Source organism: Argopecten irradians, chromosome 13, assembly GCF_041381155.1.
Source record: "Argopecten irradians isolate NY chromosome 13, Ai_NY, whole genome shotgun sequence".
Taxonomy (NCBI): domain Eukaryota; kingdom Metazoa; phylum Mollusca; class Bivalvia; order Pectinida; family Pectinidae; genus Argopecten; species Argopecten irradians.
The window spans coordinates 7,877,344-7,901,797 of NC_091146.1; the positions used below are offsets into that span (position 1 = coordinate 7,877,344).

At 34.6% G+C, this 24,454-nt stretch overlaps 2 long non-coding RNA genes across 2 annotated transcripts in view; both read left to right on the forward strand.

The window, feature by feature from the left end:
- Positions 1-24,454, forward strand: part of LOC138306247 (uncharacterized) — a 144,123-nt gene that overhangs the window by 83,065 nt on the left and 36,604 nt on the right. The window lies entirely within an intron of this gene.
- LOC138306246 (uncharacterized) lies at positions 4,743-11,021 on the forward strand. The gene is made up of 4 exons (XR_011205815.1): positions 4,743-4,846; positions 9,611-9,755; positions 10,077-10,122; positions 10,679-11,021. It is a non-coding gene; the product is annotated as an uncharacterized lncRNA (long non-coding RNA).

Genomic DNA, 24,454 nt, shown 5'->3' on the forward strand with positions numbered 1-24,454 from the left:
TTTGAAATTTATTTTTGTTTGTTCGTATGTCCCTTATTTTATACACCTAGTTGCTATCGTGATAAGATCGAAGAGTCATATTTCTGTTGAACGTTAGTATTGAGCTTAAAAACCAACTGCCTTTCTAAAACCCAAATTTTAAGTTTCTTTAAACCAACAATTACAAACGGAAATATCTACTGATAGCCTAAGATGAGGTCCTTCATAATTTATGTTAACAATGCAGTTTCATTTCGATGTTTTGCCGTCTGGCGCAGTGATAGTCAACTAACACGCGGTAATTAGGACGACGGCGGAAACATAATACGACCCGCGTTATGAAAATTAAAATTAATTTGTTTCAATTAAATTGTTCATAAGACGATGATTGGTAAAGAATTAACGGTAAGCAGATAACTTTTGCGAATGTACAGAATTATCAATCTCGTTTTATGCTTCCATTGTGAAAATTAAAAGCCGTTTCGGAAAGGTTGTGGGCCTTTACAGTCATGGTAACGACAAGGATCATTTTTCTCTTATGATAAATATGTTGTGAATGTACGGTTTATTTTAAGATGTGTCTCTTTGCGAAAGCGGAACGCATACCCTTCATAGAGTGTTATTATATATAGTACTTAGTATCTCACTGGAAAATGCTGCCTAATACACGAACAAGCATATCCTATATCGAGTACGATGCATGTTATCTTTTATTGGAGCAGTTGTACGTAATATAGGCTAAATACGATACCTAAAACAACCAGAAAGATATATCTTACATGTGTGACATGGAATATCACTTAAATCCACCCGATAAAACCGAGCTTTACAGATGCCTATAATAGCTTATTTTTCAAAATAACATTACTTAAACTACAGATAAAGGTACGTCTTCTATGAGTTTCGATGCCATGGGACGTTCTATATACGAGTATGCATAAAATTGACATATTGGTTTACATCTAATCACATCAAAAGTAGATCATTAAAAAAATGAAGTGTTACGTATATCACACGCATATCTAAATGTAATCAAAATGTACCCATCATTCTCAAGGAATATCCATAATCTAGCATGGTCATAGAATACAACATCAACCTCGTCAGGGATAATATCTAAGCCGATTACATCATATCTTGACGTTTTTCGAAATTACATCTGGATTACGACATCAAAATATCATGTTATCATAAAACCAAATTACCCCATATCCCATGTGGGATAAGATATGGACAATATTTGACATTAGGACCAAATAGAAAAGAAGTATGCCAAACAAACAGTAGGAGCTAATGCTCGGTAGTGACGGTGAATGACAACATAAGAAAATAACGTTATCCAGGTTGAATCATTAGATGTGGTATTAACAGTACACTGGTGCGTACATGTCAACTCAATTGTCATCTATATATGCACATTCAATATTGCTATTAAACAAAAAAATGAATGAAATCATGGAATTCCCCATCATAACATTATAGCAAATCTGATTGAAATTCAGATCATTTTTATCGCTACGCGTGATATGAGTATTTGGTAACATCCCCTTAACACATAATTTTTAAAGCGGCATTAATATCAACACAGCTTTATGTTACGGGCATGAAATTTGTCATCATAATATTACCACATATGTAGAAATAGCATTGCACAGTAGCCTCAAACGATAATACGGAATTTAGGATTAAACACGCACTTATTACGATTACCCACACAACGTCAGCAGTTATCAACGCGGAAAAAAGTTGGTACAGCAAATATGGTCTATATCCATCATTTTCTGTTCAGGTGCAGTAATTCTTAACAATTAAAGATTAATCGTGCATATTTCATTAGTATTTGTTAACGTACATCAGCGTTGAAGAAAGTACTTTAATGTTACGTAAATATGCAAGCTAAGTACACAAGTATGACTTACGCAATGCACATAAAGTGCTAGACATATCTGCTGCACTTATTTCATATCAGACACATTTGCAGAACGACGGAAACTAAAACCGATATTTGATAACAAACATGAAAATCTAATTTTCTGTTTGATGTTGCGTATGTGATGTTGGCAGGATTGGTCTGGTAGACTTGTATTCTTTGTGATAATGTTTTATCTACGGTACCTGCCATCAGATATCACGTAACATAAATCCTACATAGTACCCATAAATTGTACAGGTGTTTTGTATGAGACAAATGAAAAATCTATACCCTATGCACATATCGGATAACGGATTATGTTATTTTGTTGGAAGTCTGTATAACCACTGAGAGGACATCTATGTTTTAATGTTTTATCCCAAATTTCTGAAGTGTTTTAATCCTTTGTGAAGTGATAGATACACTGTTTGAAACAATGTAGATAAGAGATGGAATTATGTTATCCTATTTATTTTGACCGAAATGCAAGCACTTTCTGATATTTGAGCTTAGGCAAAGATCAAGTATTCAAACGTTTGTTATTTAATATCTTTCATGTAACTACTAATATTTTAATGGTTTAATGCTTCGCTCACTTTTGCTCACAAAATCCACCGTACCACTTGTGGGTGACCCAAGTCTATCCATGACCCTGACGTGAAAACTTTTGCAATTGGCTTCTTTCGTGTGCGATGCAATGTCGTTGATGGGTTAGTTGCTAGACGTTTACGTCATATTAACGGTTGCAATGTCGCCATTAAAATCCCATCTAATACTCTTGGCTGACAATATGGTGACGCCTAAAGCATAAAATGAGTCAGATGCCTGATTTCCCCATTGTCAGTGTAATGTTACCGTAGATGGAAGCGCCACCTTTGAGTCAGGCTCATTGTCTTGCATATGTAATCTAAATAAAAAGTTAATACCTATATTTACACAAACATGTAACTTCCTAAATAGATTCATTAACACGTATCTGTACAATTTGAAATAGCATAGTGAATTTAAACATATGGAATCATTAAAAGTATAGTATGTTCGTCTACGTCTACGCTTTAAAATCATAATCTACCTATTTTTAAAGAATACACATAACAACAATCTAATGTTGAATTTTGGATTTATTTTGTCGTAGAAAAAAATTATTTTTAAAAAAGAAAAAAAGTCTAGATCATAAAGTGTAAAAAAACGATTACATTTGGAAGCCATGGAAAATCTGTTGATTTCAATTTCATATTGTTTTTATTTTTGTTTGTTTGATCAACGTGTAAATACCAATACCGCAACGGTTCTTTACCGGTTCTTGTATTTGTTTGTTATAAGTATTTAAAACAGCAAGTGGTATTAGTTATGAAACCCTATAATGGGCTAGGTCATGTATCACGTGATACCTGGTTTTGTGTGTGCGGTACTAGTATCTCCAGAGGTGATGGAACGTAACTCTTTGTAATCTTCCCGCTGAAATCATGTTAGCACGGAATATCATCTTTTAACGTCATTCTATCACGAATAGAAACCATAATCTCGTATAAACGTGTTCAGGTATCACATGGTACGTGAATTAGTTCCATTATAGACATGGCATGTTGTAATACGTATTGAACATAATCTTTGTTACATAACGATATTGACTTAGGAGCGTAGCTAATTGATCTTCGTCTTAGGATAATACACTTCCGGAAGGGGCAGACTACTCTTTCGGACACTAATTGTTACTTCTACATGTATGTATGACATAAAGTGACGTAACGGCCTCATTCGTCTAAGTTGCATATTCCAAAAATGATTTGAAAAATCTCAAAGGTTGTAAACGCAAAGATAATTTGGTAGTAGACTTAGTCAAAGTCCTTTTAAGATATGATCATGGGTATTACCAAGCGCTTTACGACATACTGACTTAATTATGCCAGATGAAATCAGAAAAAAAACACGCTTGTTGACTACCGAGTTGATATATATATTTCCTATCCATATTAAAACGAGTTGGCATTGGATATATAAATTTGATCTAGAGGTTAATGCATATATACATGGCAGACAGGAAGGGCGACGAATGGAGAGATGGTTATTGAGGGCAATGGTTGAAAACAGAATTGGTAGTATCGCTTCATGCTTAGCGCTCAGCATAACTAGAGCAGGGAGACTAGTTTTCAGTATATTACAGTATATTATGACCAACAGGATGGAGTGTGTTGTCTGATGCCGTCTATTGTGGTATGTTTCAGTGAGATAACACTGTAATAAGCCATTATTAACAACGACATTATAAAGAGACAGAATTAAAATGTAGAATAATTTCCAGAACGCACTCGTGCATAACTCATTGCATACATTGGAGGTCATCCAGAAATGAAAATGGTGTTTCATAGACAAATCCGTTGTATATATGTTTATTCAGCATGGCTGACATTGTTGTTACCATGTCTTCCATGTTACTCTCATTTAATAAAAATGGCATTAACTGGACAATTCTATTCTCTGTTGTAAATATAATACATCCAAAAACTTAGCTTTTGTCTTGTCCTTTAGTCAGAGTGATGTAGATAAATCCAGTTATGAGTGTAGACTCACGATATCTACTTGTATGCGATTCCGTACTCGGGGTACATCTCAAAACTAAAAACACATACCCCAAGTTCCGGTAAATATTTCCTGTGCTTTGTAAACATTAGTGATACCAATAGTATAATACTACAATGTCACAGGATTTACAAGTAACAAGTATCTTTAAATCCAATCAGACTAAATTTTTGCCCTGTTTTATTACTAGCACGTGTTTTAATTTTGATACAGTCCCTGAGTACTCGCCCGCCTACGTGTATGTAATACGTTGACGCTCAGAATTGGAGATGTCTATAAGGGCTATAATCCTAGTCAACAAACTAATTACCTATACATGTAGTAAACTTCACATTTACGTGGCGCCTAAGGATCAGTCACGAAAGTCTCTATAAGGTCGGAAATTTATTTTTACGCAAAATTAAAGAAAGTTTATGTAAATGCAAAGTATTTTAGATAATTATGATGCAACATCTTGCCGGAGCGTGAAATAGAACCAGTCGTGTCTTGAACCGGGTTAGTATCCATAAGCCATTACATCTCGGTTAATTTAAAAGTAATGACTTTTGTTACCCATGTAAAGACGTACGTATATATTTAGAAATACATTATGTATTCAACAATTTAAAATGCATGTGTTTTCTATATTCATTTAAAATCAAAATAGTGTAATGCGAAATTCATGTTGGCCCATAAAGAAAAGGTTTTGAAATGTTTCCATCTAGTCCCAGTATGAAATGTTTGCATTTCTCCCATACATACGTACAGGTTAATACTGGATTATCCCATGTAATACACCCATGTTGGCCGAAGCTGTATCACATAGCTACAACATAGCTACTCATGCGATATAACCGTAACTGTATCAACAAAATAACTGTCTCCCCGGTAACAATTTAACTTGTTCTTGTTATTGTAAAAGAAACATACAACTTTGCGTTCAAATATAATGCAATTTCCATGCATGGAGAATTGCCTAGCAGTCACAGTTTTATTTGATCTTATTACAACATGGTAGTATATCAACAGACATGGAATAAAAACCTGAAGAAATGTGATAAAAATTACTCGTCATGTGTGTAAGAAAGATATGGATATACTATCATTGGGATCGCACAAAGTTGTAAAACCTTTGGCTACCCTTGGGTTTTATAACACGTTGTGACTCCCGGGTAGAACAACATATATTTATATCCAAACATTATTATAATACATGTATATAGTAGTGACTACTTTAACGTCTTTAACGTTGTGCTTTCCAAAAAGATGGATAGTAATGCAATTTGGGCATTTCAATGTAACACTATTCAAATTGGAATATTCAGAATTATTCATGTACTATTCCTTAATATGTTTTTATGTCATTTGATAATATTTAATATCTGACGTCGCTAGCGACCATCTTTTCAATAACCAACTAGTAAAAGACAAGTAACAGGTATAAATAGAAAATCAGCCTCTTATGCAACTTTTAGTAAGAAAGACATGTTTATTGTATTTGTAATGTAAATAACGGAAACATGAATAAAATACTAGCGAAAGACCTAGCGAAAGATACAAAAGAAATATTTACTTGATTTATTCATATGACTTCGTTGTTTAACCCTAACAAACTTTAATCAGCAAAGCATATGTTTTTTCTGGAAATGTCGCGAACATCTGGATGTTGGATTCCCCAGGTTATGTTTAAATAAACAACCCATCATGTTGCTGAATACATCGAGTGTTAGTAATTAAGTTGAATTGGATCCTATCAAAAAGATATAGGCCCAAAAACACAAATCGTTGTTATACGTTATATAAAAGGTCACCAGAACGTGACCCCTAATGGGATGTTGTCAGATCCTAGATAAAACGAGGGGATATTAATGATCTGCAATTTTCAGATTAATTCTCTAAATATCTGAATTTACGAACATCCCCTCTTACGACGTACTTTTAAATTAACCATACAATTTGATCTGTTAGTGCTGTTGCTAATTCTACATGGTGGCATACCATAATCAATCAAAGAAAGGTTCGGTTTTTAATCTGATTGAGACACATATCTAATGTAATGGGGACATGATTAGTTGGGGGTCGTGTCCCCCATTAGTTATTGACACAGAACACGGAGATGTGTACTCTAACTCAAACATAAATAATGGTGTAAGGAGGAAAAATGACTGCTAACTGACAAACCCCGTCCAATCAGTGTATCGTATCCTTCCGCTAGAGCGAAATGTTAAAATAGTTAATGATTGGAAGCTGTTGAAACCGTTTTATCTCTGGATGTCATACGAGTAGAACAGTGTAAAGTATTACGACATGTTGTAAAAGTTATTTATTAAGTGTGGGGTACTTAGTCATTTACTTTTTTACCCGCGTTTTCCATATCTGTTGCCATTAGGGCAATTTCAGATTAATTTATATCCTTCTATACATTAAAACGATCAAACGATCGTTAAACCACTGCCATACATAATTTAATGTATGATTTAAGACGTCTTATTCGTTTCATGCAGAATGAATCGTCATATTTCAAACTTGGAATACATTGTTAAAGCAATTATTAGAAATATGACATTATCGATTTTCAAAGTTGCACCCTGTTACATGTATATTTGAGTTTCTGTCATGAACGCCACCCATAAGAAACAAGGCGTACTGCATTTGAAATGTTAACTTATTAACTGATAGATTTGCCAGATTATAGTCATTGGTAACCGATATTGTTACAAACAAATGTATAGATATATCTATTTAAGAATAAAATAGCACTATTTTTATCACAGATTACAGGTATAAGCTATTTGAGGACGATAATGTCGTGTTATATCACTCAAGTTAAATATGCACTGTTTTAACCACTGTCGTTAATTGAGGAAAAATCAACGATAAATGCGACATGGTAGTGAATAGATAATACGACTTTCTCAAATGAAAGTTTGAAATATATATACTGTGATTAGATATATAAAGCAGTTTCAATGAGCTTTTAATCAGAATAAATAAACATGCCGGATATATAAAAACAAATCATCGAGGTATCTCAAAACTGTGATGATATCATCATACTTCTTCCTGGTTTATCAATTAACTTTCAGATCAGCTTAAATCAGTGTATAGTTTACACATACATCACACATGTTTAATACATAAATATTGATATAATCTTCTTCCGATACCGCCAATGCTAATGGTCTGTCAAACACATCAAAGTAAACATTCGCATCGCCAGTTTCCGGAAAGATCATTAGACCGTGATATATAGACTTACCTGTTAAACCTACTTCCTGAATATCAGTTACCCCATTCTATATACATCGCATATGATAAACGACTAAATCTTGTTGCATTAATGAACGCAAGTTCAAGGAATAATTGCCCGCTCATTATCAATATAAATTTGTTCACGTCATAGGGATTCAATGTCTACCGTGATTTATACACACATATATACATATAATACATATATAAGTAGTGTAAACTGTTAAAACCGTACCTTGTCCAATCTTAATCCCTTGGTATTCCAGCGAAATTGTATGGTACTTTTACTCTAAATTATACTTTAAAAACCGGTATAGTAAAACAAGTTACACAGTATCCTCGTTAGATAAAAGAGGAGATATCCGTTGTCACAGACAATTTCCCTCTTATTTAAAAAAACAACAACACACAAAAAACCTAAACAAAATAAGAAAAGAAAAGAAAATATATTTTTATTTGTTATACATATAAAATTTATTATATATATATATGTTGTTCATTCTCATCAATGTTATTCTTATATCGAGCAATGCTATACATGTATCTTAAATTAGTTTAAAGCGTAATATCTGAACATATGCATAATGTCTTAATTATCAGTCATAATAAAACTACTGCAAGACGACATCCGCTTGATGAACTAAAATGCTTTGCTATGCTACAAAGTTTTAACGGAGTATAGGTGAAGTTTTGCCGCTTGTGTTTTAGCGACGTTGTGTGCCTTAATATTTTTTCACCTTGGAATCAAAATGTTGATATATGAGACCCACAACACATCGATCAACAGTCCTACACATTTTTATCATTTAACATCGAATTAAAATTTGAACGTCTCAAGGCTGCTGAGTGCTCAGTTTCCACACAGGTACTCTGTCGAGTGTCACATAACTAATGACTTTTACGACATGGATGCTGATTTTCAGCTGTTAGGCGACTTTTGTAATTATGTTTCCCAATTAAGATATTGATACTCAGTAATTCACTCTTAATGGGAGACTCAGAAAAGGTTTCGTAAAACAGTCACAGCAGAAGATTTTACTTGTAAAGGTTCAACTATTTTTTACCATCGGGAATAATAAAACAATGTAACATGACACTACGAAAATTGATACAACTTTTGGAGATATTTGTTAAAATTTTCTAACGTGTGCTTGAATCGAGATTTTTCTTTCAATATTCCACAAACAAATGCTTTGTTTTAATTTCATGATTTGTTTATTTGTAAGCAAGTGCATATATCTAAAGATAGAGAGTTTAGATTTTTGTCCGGTCCAGCCCTGTGTTTAGGCTTGCTGAGTACCCAAAATAGTACAACACCTAGATTTGATTTGATTAATAAATGTCTAGACATGATAAAAATTGTTTGAATTCATAAAAGGAAAGTCATTTTTTTAGTTTATTTAAACCTCTTATCCGTCAAAATTATCCCATTCAGCAATTGCTTTGAAATATATGGCGTTTTTAGGGTTTTTCGCACGACTTCGTTTCCCGGATTTTTAAAAAAATATTTTATTATTCTCATGATTGAGATGATAATTAACAGGAAAGAATGGGACATATGCAAAATGTCACATTTACCATTAAGCACCTTTACTTTTGTTCAGGACAGCTATTGTTAGTTTAGATTGTAAACTGAAGATACTGCTTTATATATATTAAACGTGTAACAGTTTCGGTTGAGTGGTAATTTCGGTAGCGTCACGTTAGATATCGATTAAATTAGGTCATTGATAGTAGATTTACATGTATCCATTGCATATTTCGTTGTAACATTAAAAAACAGTAATCTGAAAATATATTGGTGTTTTACATATAAGAATTTCAACTTTTAGGTTAAACCAGCGAAGAAAAGATGTTTTATTATTTCCTTTGTTGTTTCTTTATGTTCTCTAAATATAATTTTACCATAAGTTCTAGTGATCTGTATCTACTGACGACCAAGGCGACTTTTGCTATTGATAATTTGGAAGTGTGCTACAGTAGAACTTTCCAAAGGCCCGACAAGTGTCGAAATTTCAGCTCATCGGCTTGGTTTAGAGCAAACGATCTTGGAATGGTAAACGGTTAGTTTAGTATCATCGTATAACGTATAACTAAACGCCCGTCTCGGTTTACTGACAAGGTGGATCAAAGCGTAAACTATCCGTGTAGGGTTGCAGTTGATGTAAGTTATCACGTGATTAGTGCTGTAGTAAAGATCGACACCAATTTCGGCCTCTGGATGTATCATTATACCATTTCGTCTGTAAACTTGATACATATTCGACATGTTTTTTTCTGTAAATTTTGATGTGAAAACACCATTCTCTCAAGACAGGGATTATCATCGATTGGATAACGTATAGTGAACCTGAACAATTATTTTCGTATTCCTCAGGTTAACAAAGCTGTGTATTAGTTTCGTAATTGGACGACCAGACACGGTAAGTAACTAATATCACCAATGCATTCTGTAAGCACCAGGCAATCAATCATAGTGGTTTGTCTAACATGCCATTTTGTTTGTTGATCTTGGAGAAACAGTTTGTCCGGTATTTGTAAAAGTCGCATTGGTGTACAAACTCCGACTGACACATGTCGGGTCCGATGACAGTAACATGATAAATCAATCAAAGAGACATATATCAGATGAAGGTTTTATATCTTCCTATCTATGATTTATCTAAATGAAAACTAGGGTTAATTAGAAAGCATATGTTTCAAACAATGTCGAACAAAATGTTATACTGAACATATACTTTACTCAGCTAATGTTATATATGTACTACCAAAAACCTCACTTTGTTAATGGGTACAGAATGACATATCGGGCAAACATTATTATACATTATGCATAATGAAAAGATATTCAGCGAAATTCGGGTCGCAATTTCACTCAGTCATTTTACTTTGACAGGATATTTTGCTAAGAGGTTGTCCTATGTTACTCATTGCATTGTTATTCCTTTCTGCTAGCTATTCTACATTTGTATATTACAGAGTTATCTTCCTTTGTGGGATAACGTCATACTTGTACTTTTAAAGAGAAAATGACGTGAGTGTCGCTTTCAAAATCATGACGTCACGATGAATACCTACACGCAAGAGAGGTGAGGTAACGCTGTGAAATACTAGCTACTCGGACCAGCTAAACACTAACCTCTATATTAACCTCTCAGGTGTTAGTCAGCCAGAAGTTGGAAGAACATTTTAAATGACTTTCAACGATTAATTTGCGGGGATTGTTTGGACAGATGATCATAATAAAACTATTTAGATTTGAAATATTCTGTAATAATCAAACACTGCTGTATTTCTATTGACATTGATATAGATATTGAAGGCAATTACAGGCAGTACGATTTCTTAGCTTTGCGCAAAAGATAGATAACAGAATAACAAAATATTCACTTGGTTTTTACCCTATTTTAATTTGAGAATGAAGCGTATTGATATGCTAAATTAAATCATAACCTAATTTAGGATGCATTGATATGTCCACCGACTTCGGGAATAAAATTACCACTACTGAATTGTTCGAAAGCACCAGCACCAACAATAAAATTAATGCAAATCATAACAAATCGTGATTGGTACAATGACACTATAGCCTCCGAAACCAGACATAACCCATAAAACAGATCAACAGAGTCTCTTACCGGACGTATATCCTAGTGCGATAGGGTGATTTCTGGGATAAAAATGTAATACTCATGTCTGTACGAGACTTTGTGAACGGTACTTGGAACGCGCCACTTCAATTGATGCTATTTAGATAATAAGCGTCCTTGAAATAAAACCTTTTTGTAACATTTTATCTGAACATTTGTATCGTTATAGAACACACTACCATTCAAGGACCACATTTATTTCACTACATATATGGACTAGTTATATTACGTCGAAATTACGGCAAGGCATTGTTGTGATATGAGTGTTACTGTTGTATTGATATGGCCATGGACTATTTAATTTTGTCATATAATCCTATTTTCCTAACGAAATTATTGTTATTCCAAAGAGACAATTATATATACCACCTTTTTTAGACAGAGAAGTTTATTGACCTAAATTACGATCGTAATAAATTGTAGTATATGTATGTTAAATGCATCTCCATTTTTCGAAAACCAAATATCTTGATTGAGATGGCTTTTGTGAATAATGTCCAAAGACATTCTATATTTCTATACTTTAAAACAAAAATGTCACCCGAGGGGGCTGTGTGAAGATGTCCCGATATAACCAACCAAACGAAAACAGCAGTGAACCAATTAACTAAGCGTAATAAATAAATCGGATTCAACTGTCTGAGTTACAGAGATAAAGACAAACTAATATGTAATGTCACGTTTACTGAGAAAGAGGTACGTGTGTACTTACATAATGATAGATCGACCATGGATGCATACCATGAACTTGTTTTAAATTGCATTAAAAACATTTAAAACCATATAACTTTGATTTTGTTCGTGTATACTCTTAAATCTTCATTTCACATGCACAACTTTCAAATTGAACATAGAAGTTAGTGTCTCTGGTTAGTGCTTGGTAGTCTTGCCTTCTACCAGGTTTACATTTGCTTGTCATTGCAATGCATGAAAAGCTTAACATCTGAACATCGCTGAAGTGTTTGCTATGCGAAACAATATCTTAAAAAAAAAAAAAAATCAAATGTATCAGTTATTTTCTACAATCAGTTTGTGTTGATACTTATTCACGTGTACCATTAGCTGATTGCTGCCATTGATAATCGTTTACCCAAACCTTTGTCATAAAGGGAAAATTAACACACCAATTAATATATTGTAAATATTTGTATATGTCCTCAACTATAGCTACACACATAATATCCATTTGATATGCCTATTTACAATTGATTAACGATTACTAACGATAACCATCCACCACAGAACTGACACTGTGTGGTGGTAACGCCATCTCGTGAACAGAAGTACCAACTGAGTTGTTCCCCTTGACTACGCTTATAATTACGTAATTTGATAGTGACACGTTTTATAATGACGTGGTAAACTTCACATTTTATATCAACCAATTAGCGGACTAAACAATTATATTGTATTTTGAAATGTTACTACGGGGACTGACCGACCGATCATTTGAAGTGCAATTAATGGCGCTGGATTTGTACCTATGGTCATACACATCAGCTCAAGTGACAAGATTTGTTGTAATTAAAGTTGGTATCCCATACAACATTATTAATAATTATTATTTTGCATGTTACTAATTGAACAAACAGATAAATCTTATTTTAAGTTCTCTCCAATAGTAGCAACAGTGAGAAGGAAACCAAAGAGACGTATTAGACAAAACAATCATAACACGGGTAAGAAACTGTCTTATTGAATCAAAGAAATTCAATTGGCTGACATGAACATATCAGGATTAAATGGAAACCGTAAATATCAATTCTTGGATACTTTTGCACTACAGATGTATGTAGTATATAATTATATCACAGACTTATTGTTTAATATGATGGCGATGTTTTGGTTATAAGAAAGAAGTATATATTGCTATTTTAATGACAGAGAAATATTGCAATTATCCTTCCTGTGTGAGGACATGATATTTCAGACATAGTAATAAAGCCAGAATAATAAGTTACGGCATTTGCTGACTGCGTTTCCATTTAAAACCCATACAAGAGCAATAAGCAATTTTCCTTTATAGACGAACAAAAGTCGGGGAGACAATATCTGGTCCCGATTTCTTAAAAAGTAAGTTAATAACAAACTTAAGTGTTCTTTCTCATTAACATAAGGAAATGACTTAAGTTGTTGACTGAATTCGGCACTTTTTGTTTTGCAAAATGAGTTCATGCAAGTCAGAGTTAGTTTTTTGATAAGTATTGAGTACCCGTTTAATTCGTCTTTATAAAGTATGTTCATATTCCAATATTACTTGTCAATCATGCTGACAAGTACTAAAGCCGCTGGACATTCGTCCTCACATTGCTCCAACGGCGGGTTTGTATCGATACCTAATGAATCTACGTTGTTACTCTTAACTGTGACGCTGGACTCCGTATTGTAAGAGTACTCTCTTACATCATCAAGTAGTAACGTTGTAGTCAACGCTGAGTTTGGTACTGAACATTAAACATGAGTCTGTACCTGTAACATATACTCATAATGGTAATTGGTTATTGATGGTAATAAAAATGAATATCTTAAAATGTCGGTATCTTCACCTAGAGCAGGAAAAGTGTATATAATATTTTTTTCGAGAAATATGGAGAATCTAAATGATGAAAAATATAAAATCTTGATAATAAGAGGATCATTTCCGTCGCCGTCCTAACATTGTGTTCGTTTGAATGATTTACCCAATGTCAGTATAATATGATCGGGTAAGGTGTGTTTGTTCGATATATCGGTGGCATGCTTCAGGAGATGGCACTATAAAAAAGTGCCACAATATGAACATACCACAGCTTACAGACATACAAACACAGCGACACATAGAACAGACATGGGGATGCATCCTTAAATGGTAGTTAAATGGCTAATACGCATTTAACCCTAACAAACGCATGATGCCATCCAAATACAACAACGTCATTACAGAAAGAAAACTACATTGTACACTTTATACCAAATGATATACCAATGTTATCTAAATTAAGTTAGTGGCCGGATAATGTATTTGTCCGATATGAGTGTGTTGCTTTGACAATGAGCCAAATAGCTGTTACATTGATTTGTGTATTGTTAAAGGACATATGGCAACATATCATTTATAAATCGGGTACGGGATGGCAAAGCGTTTTGTTGTTGTTAACCCACGATATGTAACTGCTGGCGGCTAGAGGGATCTGTCTTATTGTAAATCATACATTAGTAATACGACTCAACAACCTGTGTCAAAACAACCGTTCATGGAAAGGTGAGCAGTTAGGCTAACCTCGTCGTAAGAGACGTATATCACATGCTTATTCTGATTATTGTTTAGGCTAACCACATCGTATAAGACGTATATCTACAGGCTTATTCTGACTAGTGGTTAGGCTAACCTCATCGTACGAGCCGTATATCTACAGGCTTATTCTTACTAGTGTTTAGGCTAACCTCATCGTACGAGACGTATATCTACAGGCTTATTCTGACTAGTGGTTAGGCTAACCTCATCGTACGAGCCATATATCTACAGGCTTATTCTGACTAGTGGTTAGGCTAACCTCATCGTACGAGACGTATATATACAGGCTTATTCTGACTAGTGGTTAGGCTAACCTCATCGTACGAGACGTATATATACAGGCTTATTCTGACTAGTGGTTAGGCTAACCTCATCGTACGAGACGTATATCTACAGACTTGTTCTGACTAGAGGTTAGGCTATCCCCATCGTATAATCATATTTCTCTCATACCTACAGCTGTAATACTGGCTGGTCTAGGGCAATACACACATGTCGCCTGAGGCTGTATTGCATAGCTACTCATGCAATAAAGCCTCGTGACGTCACAGCGTTAACAAAATAACTATTTTCTCGGTGCAATTTTAACAATCTAAAACTGGATTTTCATTAAAAGGTATAAACAACTGAATTTGCGTTGAAAATATCACGCAATTTCCATGTATGTAGAATTGACTTAATGTTGTGTTTTTCGAATTTATTTCAAAATGGCGGAAAATCATAGTAGTAATTTCAACAAAACGTCGAGGTATGAGAGAAAAAAATACTCTTTCATACGCGGATAAGAAGATGGAAAGCATTATTCTACCCTTAGGATCGCAAAATGTTGTAAAACCCTCGGCAAGCCTCGGGTTTTACAACATTTTGTAACCCTCCAGTAGAATATCCCTTTCCTTCATATCCATATTATAATCTAAAGGCTTATCCTGACTAGCGGACAATGTCGGAACCAAAACTCTCAATATTCATATAGTGTTAGAGGAAATGTTACTTGTCACGTATCTGATCAAAGCTGTATTAAACATCGATACTTTACAGTCCTGGTTATTCAACTCACGGCCCCTTCTACGTGTCGATCCACGTATTTGCTCGAAATAAACATTGCACGTGATTTGTAATTTTCAATCAAATTAGAAAAATAGACATTTTACAAGCAGACACATTTCATGAAGAATGCTGAGTTGATGACATTCAGGTAACGTGATACATATGTTTCATGCATCAACAATATCTGCAAAATTTACTGTTAATGATATTGTACCTGTCTGATCTTTAACAATGACCTCTTGTTAACAGAATATCATTATTCGGATTACGTTTGAAAGTAAAATACTCGTTTTCGTATTTTACAACTTTACAAAGCTGTACATTTAGTTTCGTAATTGAACTGCCAGACACGGTAAGTAACCAATACCACCAATAAAAAGGTTTGTTGGGAGTACTAGGCCACACGGTACAACAGGCAATCAATCCAAGGGGTTTGTCTAACATGTCGTTTATTTTCTTTCTTCTCGGGATAATGTTTGCCCTGTTGGGTGTTAAAAGCGGAATGTTTCTAGCAACGCTGATTGTCTGATGTCATGACTGCTGACAGAATCACAATAAAAAGTTATCAACAAAACATATGTCAAATTCCTGTAAGTTTCGTATGCGGTGTACACCACTAAACATTGAATAGTTTATGCTTTCCCGTCTATGTGTCGAGTTTCTGCTCTTGCTTAGCTCTCAGTATACAGGCAGTGGGATGACTGGTCCGCCCGTTGTCAGTATAATGTGACCAGATGGGGTGGGTTGCTTGGTGTCTTCGGCGGCATGTTTCAGTGATATAGTACTATAAAAAGGGCAACAGTTCAAGTATACAAGAAGACACAACACGAACATACCACAGTCTCCCAAAACACTTACCTCGCACTTCACACACGCTACACATGACATACATTGAATGCCGTCCTTACATGACCCTGGCTGTTAATAGGACATCACAAAATTCAAACAAACAAACAAACAAACAAACTATGTGTCGAAGGTTTCATACAATGACATGCGTCACTTTGAAGTAGAAATAACGCCATTGGTATTTGTTCAAAAGATTTAATTATATGTTGGACTTTACAAGACTAGATATCGTTTGCATTGTCTTTTAATGTCGAATCAAACTTTCCTCACTTCCTGTTAATGACAACTCATACATATGTATACCATGATTGACTCCGGTAAATACGTTTGATCCCCGTGTAATCTACTCGGACCAACATCCCAACTTTACATAATCTCTCTACAGTGTTTGTCCTCCACGCTATTGATACACTGTTACACTAAGAACTGCCAGGGTTCACTCGGCCAGAAGTAGGAATTTTACCATTGCCTGGTCGTAGATACGAATACGAGGTCAGATGGGCGTGGTCAAAACCAAGATAAGAAAAAAGGCATTGATATTTTTTATAACATTGTATTGATTCAGAACATTACTTTCAGGCATCAAATTTGCACTTTAAGAAATGGAAGTTGAAAGGGAACTATATGAAAGTTAACGTTATAATATTCAGAAAAATACTTTTGATTCAATGGATATGGAAAGTGTTGATTTCCGTACGGTCGACATATCCTTCATAAGACCTATCATTCTTTAAAAGCGTCCCTATGGCACATTGTGATAATCATAACAATAATGATATACACGTGTTCGACACGATTTTGTTGTCAGTCGCAACATGGTTGCCATACGAAATAGCATATGACAAGGAACATTATTATCAGAATGATTTAAACCTAGATGGTTTCAGTGCCCTCTTTGTTATCCGAGGGAAGGCTTTTCCGATGCTTGTTAATATGACCTCTTTGTACCAACGGATATATACACTCCGTGTTGATGGGGACATGTTTTTGGTAGAGCCCCATACCCGAGTGGATCAGTCACTTGGTGAGGCAATTTCTAATAAACACCCGGTTATTCCCCTTGTTATAATGTATATACAGAATACGATAATTCCCTTGTTCAATCTTTGTTGAGATTGAAAACCATTCTTACGTGCAAAAAAAGTTTGTTTTATATAAATTTTATTACATTGATTCAAGCTCACGACGATGTAATTAAAATCCCTTTCGAAATCCATTTTAAGAAATTGACTCATAATTGATATCATGGGATTTGATTTATAATGAAACATAAAATGATTGATAACATAGAGGCTTTAGTAACCCTGATAATTCTGTTCCTTATTATGCGCATAATCATTGATAACATTGGCGTTCCTCGTCCCAGTGTTCGCGTTCATACACCTGATTAGCGTGTAAAAAAATTCCATCACATTTGATACTTACGAGATGAATACGTCTCCACTGAAAGTACAATTTACGGTGTTTTTTTCTGTTTGTAACATTAATTGGGTGTACGGAGCCTCGCAAGTGGCAGGATGTAGTTTAATGAACATTGACATTTTCAAACAAAACAAAAATACATTTTTGTTTGCTTTGAAATGAACCGCAAATTTATGCATATTTAATGAAAGCAAAACAGAAAATACTATACAATTTATCAAATCAAGACAAAACATCCATTGACCTTAACGGTCACCTGACTAAAAACATAATTGTACGTCTACATTATTGGCTGAGATAGTGGTGTAAGTCAATGAAAATACTTTCTATTTTTTGCTTACTTTTATACTAAAACAAATTAATTTGAGGTTGATTGATGTCCACGCCAAAAGGTTTTATTTGACAGATGACTGAGTCGCTTTAAAAAAATCCCGCGAAAATATTCTTCGCTTATTACGTCACAATAATCTATGCATAAGTATTTCAGTCTACGGGAAAATAATCTCATATTTCTAACCAATGAATATGAGCGTAACAAATGAAATTATATTATTAAATCAAAACATGGTTGTTGCCATCGACGTTTCGCTACATCAAATTGATCAATTATGATCATTTACTTTGATCAGTTTTGTGGTAACGGTAATGATTTTCCTTCCAAATCTTTACAAACACTTTATGAATGTCAGATAATTAGCGTGTGTAACCTTTCTACCATTTTTGGCAAGGCGCTGCGGGAACTAACATGTTTCCAATGAAAATGAAATTACTGATATTGTATTTGTACCATTGGCCATACAGTCAATGGAATTATATAAAAGCGTTTGATTGCAATTGACATACAAGGCAATGTAACAAAACTAACCCTAATTTGAAATATACAACAAATTATATATCATGGCTATTGCAGCATGTCAAATAAAACCAACCACACAAAATGCCATGTATAGTCAAGAAAATTTGAATTGATGATATGGTCATGTGAAGGTTTAATGGTAATTAAAAAGATATAAATTTCCTTAATAAATGTCAATTTGATGAAATATTTTCTAAATGACAGCACAGAATGTTACATTTTAGTAATTCGAATAAACACAGAATTACTTAATAAGTATCATAATAAACGATAGCAATGTTTGATCGGTATTATTATAAAAACAGCCAAAAATACAAATGCAATATAAAATATATCATCTTGCATCGGAATAAGTAGTTTTAATGTTATGTGGTCCATATATTTGAAATCCTTATTCTACTTAACCTGGATCAGAATTATCTGATACCTGAATCCATATACAGCATATAAGGCTCTTAAAATTTGAATTAAGGAACTTGTGTAACTTTACAAACATATTGTGAACATACAACAATCAATGTTGCGATAACGTTAGCAATACATTGCTTTGATACAACACTTTGCCACTTAGCTAGAACATTGCTTATCATGGTATGTGGTTGAGAATCATGTATACAAATTTCCACGGTATGAACTCAATATCTATTCGCAGATTTCATCTTCTTATGAGAAATATAATTCAAATAATAATTGTAATTACAAAAGCGGAAAAACTGATTCATCATTTAAACAAAAGGAATATTACGACGAAATACGATTTTTATGATTGTAAAACTCGTTTAAGTGTATGCTTCACACCTCAGTATTATCTCCGTTGATATAAGTCAATACTAATGATTTTCTGTTCAATGGAGGTCATTGACCGCCGCTACTCTGTCTGCCGTTAATATATCTTGTACAATTGAAAGCAGTTCTATTTGGTCTTTGATTATATATCAGACACAAATCAGGTAGGGCAAATGCAAGGCACAGACGTGACTGCAAGCTCCAAGCTAAGCGGTATTTACCAATTGTTTCTACATTTGTATTTTATGAATGTCATTGAAGGCCTGGAGGTTTTTTATCCTGAATTGTCTGTTGTTTTAATCTCTGGGTGTTTATACCAACACGTGTTGTCAGATCAATGTGACACATGCATTTAAAGTGTTGTGGTTTCAATTTCTCCATTTTTTATCATTTCAAATGATTTAAGTTTAAGAAGATTATTTGCGCCGAGGCACTCCGCATTTGAACTGAAATGAAACACCTTCAGATTGAAACGCCGTCTTGGTTTTACTTCTATGTCTTTTAATAGAAAAAAGCGTCCATCGCTGAAAATATTTTCTAAAATACACGGCTTTCTCAATATCCCGAACGACGTCTTCTGTACGCAGATCAAGTGCAGATTGGAGGGACATTGGCACGGAAATCCATGGGACCCCTCCGTGCAGTTACAAGCCTAATCACTTATGACGTTTTTCTGTACGACAGAACGTTAACGGTTATTTATTCATTCTGAGGGAGAATGTTGCGTACTTTAAGCTGAATAAATGTCCAGTCTACTACGCTGTAATACCATCAAGTATGTTAGCAGATAGGATTTGCATCAATTGGCCATGCCTCGATGCGGTCTAAGGGGCAACTGCAAATCGCTAAATGAGTCGTAATGCGATGGATTTTATAAACACAGTTTTACGCACTCACAGGATTCCACTGGTTCGTGTAATTTCTGTTAGTATTTATATCAGTGAAGGATGCGGGACAAAATGTAAAATATTATATCTAGTAGATAATCAGAATTAACCAAAACATCACATGCAATACGTTAGCCTAAAGTGTCGATTGGACGTTTTTTAATAAAACAGTTCTGAGCAAACATGTTGGAAATGTTTTAGTGTATTTTTACTCTAGTGTACTTTATTTTCTCAAGCTAGGGCAAAAATACTTGGAGGTCAGTTAAAATGTCTCGACAATTAATGTAAAAACGTATTATGAATGCATTACTACCAGTAGATTACGAATTGTTGTATTCGTGAATGAATAAATGAATGAATTATAGAGAAATATTGAATACTTGAAAATACAGTGGATGGCAGTATAATGTGATTGGATGGAGATACTCTTTGTTGTCTTCTACTGAGATGCTGAACATTGAGATAACACTATATGCTATACAAGGGTTTCACTAATACACGTAGACACAACGCAAATATACCGCAGCCTCCCAATTCATACAGACACCCACATATTGCAACACACTGCACACGAAAATGTAAATGGTAAGCACTTTTTAAATGACCATGGGTCTCAATATGACGTGCTCTATGCCACCAACAACACCTCACCTGTCACATTATACCGACCACGGGCAAAACATTGATGCAGAGCGCAACGTTGCATACATAGTATTGCCAGTTGTATGGGCCATGATAAAAGAAATCTATTTTTTACATGTATATGTTGTATATTTACTATCATATGTTTACGATTAAGGTGCTTTCGGCATATAAATGGCAAAAAAGCGAAATTATTTGTCAACAGGGAGACGATTTGCAATTAGATTCTAGTTTAGGAAAAAAATATTCCATTAATGCAATATGTCTGGAAAAAATAAGAATGAGTAGTAAGACTTACTAAAACGGGATAGAGGCGAATACCAAATGTTTTGCAGTCTACCACCTGCTGCATAATTGTCTTTACTTCCGTTTTAGGAAACAAAGATCATTCTTTACATATTTATGTCAGATAAATCATTTTTATATAAGCAATAGGACATTATCGACACTCATAAACCATATATATATATATATGTTTATATGTTTTATATATATATATTTGAATGTATGGTGAAATGTATATATGCCTTTTGGCAAAAAAGTTCGGTACTAAGCCGTCAGAATGAATACACGCCTGTAACAAACGGAGTATCAAACCAAACTGCCGGATAATGAAGTACTTCCGTTCGTCACCTTCGGGACGCGTTCGCGAACCTGACCCACCCTAAAACCCTAAAGTTATCCAAGTACGTCGACTTGTCACGCACTTCACAACAATAGCATAACTATGGATAACAATAACTTAATCAACCAAGTACTAATGAATAAAACAACAACCTGAAACACTACTCAATTACCCGATAATGATAACTGCTTCAGTTTCGCACTACTGACAAACAATGCCAAGAAATCTTACTGTCGGTCCTATGTTTAAACTCACGAGTACTACTTTCACACCGTCAACTAGGTCCATAAAGGCAGTTGTGCGATACGTAACGATTCAATACCTTTATTTTTTGTCATAACGAGTCAGCTTACATTTACAGTAGACAACATCCAATGGTATTACGACAATACTACAGTAAGATATAACGCAATTCAAACACATGTAGTTACTACGTAGCGTAAAGACATCTTGCTTTCAAAAACCCATGGTTAAATCCGATGGAATTTAACAGATTAGGATGGGGTTCCATGATGCCTTGAATTATACAGTATGGTGTGTTGATAAGACCATGGCATTATAACATTAACTCATCGTGCTATCTAATAGTAATAGCTAAAGACAGTTAGCATCGTTACCACATCGGCAAATCATGGCCCTGACGGACAATTTAAAATTGTCGGGAAATAAATATTTCATTCTCTTCAGATTACATGGTTACATGTATATTTTGAACAGTGGTAACAACACTGTTGGATAGCTCCCAGACGCATCTGCAGCATTTATTAAAAACCTTAAGACCTTGATCCAAGCATTTGTAATAGAATAAACAAAATATCATTGGCAAGGCGGCCGCTATTACAGATTTAAAAAACCTTTTTCTGGTTGCATATTAGGTTATAGCTAATCTTTTGATGTGTATTACAAATTGTGCGTTCTTATTATGACTTTCTGTGTTCTATCTTTATTCTATAATATAATGTCTGTTCTATTCAAGGGCGGAGATGTGAGTGTTATTTGATGCAAGATGACAGAGTCCAGATAAACTTTAATTCACAGGTGTTTGATACATTTGATATGAAATCAGCGCTTAAGGACCATTATTCAAAACTACATTTAACCTGAACATTGACAAACGTTAACATAGCCGTCTATGGAAACACATCGGGTACTGTGGTATCTTATTACTATAAAACAATTCAATGGTTAAATGTAAGGTAGGAACTCATCTGTTATATATTTCATGAATATTGACATTCATTGGCATACCAGTTTTATATAACTTCAATATATTGCTAAGTAACATTGGCATTTGGTACCGGATGATATATTAATTAAGGGTTATAGAACTTCCAGTAGCGAACAACCGCTATCTTCCGTTTTATTAAACACGTTTTGTGAGGCATCAGATGACATATTGCTCAATTTGTAGAGTATGTGTTTCCTAATGATAAGAAAGAACATAAAACGTTAAGATAACTCTTATTAGATGACAGGTTATGCGGATTTACAAATACAGGGGTATCATCAAGCGTCTTTATGACACTGATCCAAGTATGCCAGATGAAATCAAACAAAATGCTTGTTGACTACGGAGCGGCCATCTGGGATCAATAGGAACCCAGGCTGCTATTTATTACATTATCTGTGGTCTCTAAAGGTTAATACAGATGGACATGGTTAGAAGGGGAGGACAGCAAATGGACAGATCGTATAGAGGATGGATAGAATTGACAAGGCTGGCAGTAGAGGGCGACATATACAAAGAATTGGCCGGGGAGGGTGACACATATATATGGTTGGTTGATTGTACTTTACGTCCTTGTAACCGCCAGTGTATTTCAAGGACTGACTATTCCGTATGTCATGCGTTGCCTGAGTAAACGTCTGCATGATTTAAACATAGTTTAAGCTTCGTATCATGGACGGCTCAAGAAATAAACAGCTCAGTCATTTGTAGATCAGAATATGGTCAGCTGATGCTTCCAAGGACGTTTCTCAAAGAGTCTATCTACTGAACTTACATGTATAAGATGACATAACATCATAAACCCTAGACGCTCACTCTTTGGGGTTTCACGCCAGAATTCGTTATTCCATTATTTCATCTTAACTATAATCTATAAAAGGTATTTGTTGGTCACCACTAAACCCATATAGGCCAATGTAGCATACTCTTTATGTCAGCTATACATGTTTGGTAGGTGCCGTTAACAAAGAGGACGTTGCATTCCCGAACTTCCTGGAACTGAATTGATACTCAAGGAGTGCGGCAATGCCAAATAAAACAAGACCCTTAAACCTTCAGAACAGGCACCACTAGCCGTAATTTTCTGTGAATAAAATAATTAGCTCCCTGTAAACAACCAACACGTCCTTTTTACCCTGCAGGTTAAACGTTAGAATTGTCACCGCTACCTCATTGCAAATTATAAAAAGGCGGCTAAATTTGTTCTTTCTCCTGACTGCCTTTCTTATTTTAACCGTGACTATCATTCGCTGCTCTTGTACAGCACTTACCTGAATAGTATAGGATGATTTGTTTCTTGGTATGATCCGACCGAGTGGGGTATGCTGTTTTATGTGTTTGACAGTATGTTGCAGTGATATATAGTACTATAAGTGAATATGAGCCCCTTTATACCACATCTTCCTACGTACCACATTGCATTTATGAGTGGCTGTTCTAAAATGACGCCAGCTGTTTAAACGACGTTAAACCTAGTCAATCAACAAGA